This window comes from Ziziphus jujuba, chromosome 2 (genome assembly GCF_031755915.1).
Source record: "Ziziphus jujuba cultivar Dongzao chromosome 2, ASM3175591v1".
NCBI lineage: Eukaryota > Viridiplantae > Streptophyta > Magnoliopsida > Rosales > Rhamnaceae > Ziziphus > Ziziphus jujuba.
Window position 1 is genome coordinate 21,986,178 of NC_083380.1, and position 5,005 is coordinate 21,991,182.

Consider the following 5,005-nt stretch of genomic DNA (forward strand, 5'->3'; position numbering starts at 1 on the left):
AGGAAGATTAAGGTCGAATTTGCATAAGCAACAAAGTTTGAAGGTAAATCTGATCCTAAACCTTCTAGAACTCATGACATTGTTTGTTTTAAGTGCCAATGTCGAGGACATGTTGCCAGTCAATGTCCGAATCAAAGAATAATGGTGCTGAAAGGTAATGGAGAGTTGGAGTCCGAAAGTGAAGAATCCTAGGGAGAGGTCAAATTGTTGATGAAGAAATTGGAGATGAAGAACACGAAGAGGCTGAGACATTTAAAGCCACAATATCCAAATTGAGCTTGGTTGCAAGGAGGGTACTAAATATATATAAAGATGAGAACCAAGTTCAAAGAGAGAACATCTTCCATATCCGATGTGAAATCCTATGTAAAATTTGTAATATGATAATTGATAGTGGAAGTTGTGCTAATGTAATTAGTAATGTGGTAGTTGAGAAATTAGGATTAACAACCATTAAAAATCTTGAACCATATAGATTACAATGGCTTAATGATAGTGGTGAGATGAAAGTAAACAAACAAGCCAAGGTAAAATTCAGCATTGATAACTATGTGGATGTTGTTTTATGTGATTTTGTTCCCATGAAAGCTATACATATTTTATTGGGTAAGCTATGGCAATTTGATAAAGATACTATGTACTATGCTAGAGAGAATTCCATTGTATTTAAATTTAAGGGAAAAAAGATTAAGATGGAGCCATTAACTCCAAAGGAAGTATTTAGAGACCAACTTCAAATATAACAAAGGAGGGAGGCCGAACGGCTCAAGGAGAAAGCAAGTATGGCACCTACGGATTCATCACCTATCCAAAAGGGCAAAGCCAAACATCCACATCCAAGTAAGTCTTCTAAACTCAATGGTGAGGAGAAAAAGAATGAAAAATTTGAGAGGAAGGATATTAAAGGAAAAGCCGAGAGTAGTGCGGGAAAGAAAGAGAAACCTATGAGTCACCAAGAAAAAGAGAGGAAAGAAAAGAAAAAGAAAATTTTTTATCTTAGTTTAGGTGAGGTTAAAAAGGCAATTTGGAATAATAAACCATTTCTGGTCATGATTTATAAAGATTTTTATCTAAATGATCAAGCTAACCTTGAAGAGCTTAAATTGCCAAGTTCTATTTCTTTTCTTTTGCAGGAATTCAATGATGTCTTTCCGGAGGAAATTCTTAATGGTTTATCACCTATTCGAGGGATTGAACATCAAATTGCTTTTTTGTTAGGAGCTGAAATTCCTAATAGGCTTGCATATAGAAGTAATCCCGATGAAACAAAGGAGCTACAAAGGCAGGTAAGTGAGTTACTTGACAAAAGTTATATTTGTAAGAGCCAGAGTCCATGTGTTATCCCTGTTTTATTAGTACCTATGAAAGATGGATCATGACGTATGTGTGTTGATTGTAGAACTATTAATAATATAAATATTAAATATAGACATCCAATTCTTAGCTTAGATGATATGCTTGATGATTTGCATGGTGCATGCATGTTTTCTAAAATTAATCATGTAGGACATCTTACGTTAGTTTTAGGAGTATTTAGGAAGGAAAGATTATTTGCTAATATTAAAAAGTATGATTTTTGCCAAAATGAGCTTGTATTTTTAGGATTTATTGTGATAATGTTTGACCCAGGAGATTGGATTTGGTTGTATCTAAGAAAAAGAGGTTTCCGGAGCAACAAAAGTTGACGCTTATGCCTTGTGGGGATGGATCTTTTCAAGTATTGGAGCGGATCTATGAGAATGCTTATAAACTTAACTTACCAGGTGAGTATAATGTGAGTGCCACCTTTAATGTTGTTGATTTATCTCCATTTGTTGCAGGTGATGACTTTGATTTGAGGGGAAATCCTTTTTAAAAGGAGGGGAATGATGAGAATCTGCCTGTACCTATCCAACTGACTACCTACTGGGGTGCTAATCCTGTACAAATGAAGAAGGGACCAAACACTAGGGCACAAGTTGATACGAACCTAGGACAACCTGCTCCTAAACCCGTATCATATTAGCCCGGATCTAATTATGTTCAAGTTCTAATGGTCACCTTGACCCCTAACCAACCTGTGATTAGAAACCTTGGTATATAATGAAGACGCCATAATAGGTGATGGAAATCCTATTGATAAGTCAAAACTAAAACACTCATTCACTAATGGTGTTTTAGGTGTTCAAAAGAACAAAGAGAATTCAATCTCACAAATAATTTTCTGTATAAAATTCAAGCTTCATTCTTATTGAAAAATAAGCCTTTAGATAGGCTACAAAGTCACGAAATAAAACCCTAAAAATAAAGGGAAAACCGGCCATACAAAGTAGTTTCCTATGGTGGCCGAAATTCTCACTCATTTCCTAATCTAATTTGGATTAATTAATTCCTTTATTTTGAATTAGAAATTAATTAATTTAAAATGAAAATAATAAAATAATAACTTTTCTAAATTTATTTTTCCAGAAAATAAATAAATAAAAACTAAAAAATAATGGTAATTTCCTAAAACAAAAAGTAGAATCAAATTAGGAAACTAAAATACTAGCTTTTTGACTAAGTTGATTTTGACCAGTATTTGACCAATTTAAACTCCAAATCAGCTTCAATATGCTTTGTAGGATGCCAAATAAGCTGAATATGAAGTCCCACATGTTTCCCAGAAAAAGCCAACTCAGCAAAATATAGTAAAGCCAGCATAAAATACAATAAAAAATAGGCAAAATTTGAAGCTCTCCGTACAACCCCTTTTTGACTTTTTCCCATGAAAGGCAGTATGTTGACCTTGATATTTCCAAAATCATCATCCTCCTCCCTTGCTGGTCATCCATGATTTGGCCTTCCTTGGAGAGCATAGATGTCTTCAAAATCCTCCTCTAAATTATCTCCATAATTTCCTCCTCCAAAATCCTCCCTATAGCATCTGCGACCTCCTTGACCTCGACCGCGGCCACCATGGAATTCTTGCCTCAAATTCAGCCTACCTTGTGATGTTTCCAACTATCCATCCTTTGATCTAGGTGATCAAAGCAAGCATTCATCTGCTGTAATTGCTCCAAGACCGCCATCATGTCCATTTGCTCACCTCCACTTCCCGAAGCTCGGGAATCACTATTGAATCCTATGGATTCCATTTCATTAATTCTTAATGGTGGATCTCCTTTTCTCACCCTTGAATCTCCCATGTTAGTATGAATAACACAAAAATAAAATAGAACCTCACAAAATTCACTCTGTTACGTGTTTCACTCAGACAAGGTCTCAACACCCGTGTTTGCACACTAGTTTCGGCTTTTGACCCTCTTTTAAGCTCACACATTCTTGCCTTTTTCCACTCAAAGAATTAACTAAAAGCTCTAATTAAAACACCCACTAAATAGCAATTAGATCACAAGTATGTTTTAATTAAACTTATCAACAAAACATTAGCAAAAAGCAAGCAATACCGAGTGAATTAATAAAACCTAGTTCATGGCTTTTCTAAGCAAAAAAACGTAAATCAACAACCAAATTTTTGAAATGAAATAAAATCTGTCTAGAATATGAAGGAACCAATAATTCAAGGATAAAATATAGAGAAAGAAATTCAAACACGAATAAGAATCAAATTGAACAAAAAGATAGAATAGTTGTTGGTTGTTGTTCTTTGTAATTCAACTTTTATATCAAATCCTTTAACTATTTTTAATCCAAATAATTTTGCACTCAAAAATACAAATATCCAGTAGAAAATTTGAATTTTCAGCAACTCCAAATATTGAATAAATAAGCAACAACACAGCAGTTCCAACAAATTCCAACTCTAACTTTAAACAAATCGGCCTTTTTTTTTTTTTTATTCGGCTTTTCTTCTTCTTCTTCTTTTTTCAACTCACAAAATATAATCTCAGTTGCAGTAGCAAGATTTAACAACAAAATTGCAAATCCAACACCAAATAACTACCAAACCCGAGACCACACAATGCAAAGTTTGCAAAATTGGTGAACTTTGTATTTGTTGGCGCAAACACACTTCTTTTCTTTTCTTTTTTGAATATATGGATGCAAATATTTAATATAAAAAACATCAAAGAAAGATCAACAATAAACTAAATTACTAAGAACAAAGATGAAAAAACAACCAACAAACTAGGAAGCAAAAATACGGTAAAATAAGGAACCTAATTTCGGCTATGAATGAAATTTTTTTTTTTTTTTTTAAGATGCAGAATGCATATGATAATAGAAGAAACCTTAAACTAATGCTAAAATTGCATATTAACACAAAAATAAAATAAAACATATAAGATAGATCAAACCTGAACAAAATCTTGACTCTAATACCAAATGATACGAACCTAAGTCGACTCGCACCTAAACCGATATTATATTAGCCTGGATCTCAATTAAGTTCAAATTCTTATGCCTAACCAACCTATAATTAGAAACCTTGGTATAATGAATACGTCACAATAGGTTATGAATGTCCTACTGATAAGTCAAAACTAAAACACACACTTTCTAATGGTGTTTTAGGTATTCAAAGAGGAAAAAAAGAAAAAAAATTCTATTGCACAAAATAAATTTTGAATATTATTAAAAGGTGTGTTCTTCCTCAAAATTAAGCCCTTAAATAGGCTAGCATCAGAAAATAATAAACTCTAAAAATTTAGGTTAAAACGGCCACGAAAAAGAAAAGGAAACATGTTGGCCAAATTTCACCTATTTTCCTAAACTAATTTGGATTAATTAATTCCTTTATTTTGAATTAGGAATTAATTAAATTACAATGAAAATAATAAAATAATAAATTTCCTAAGTTGATTTGTCCAGTAAATAAATAAATAGAAATCAAATATAAGACTGATTTCCTAAAACAAAAAGTCAAAATCAAATTAGGAAACTAGTTGACTAGTTTGACTATTAAGATATCTTTGACCAATTTCTGCTTGTTTGAGCTTCAAATCAGCTTCCATATGCCATTTAGGATGCCAAATATGATTAATAATGATTCTCATACGTTGCCCTTGATTGGAAAAGTCAA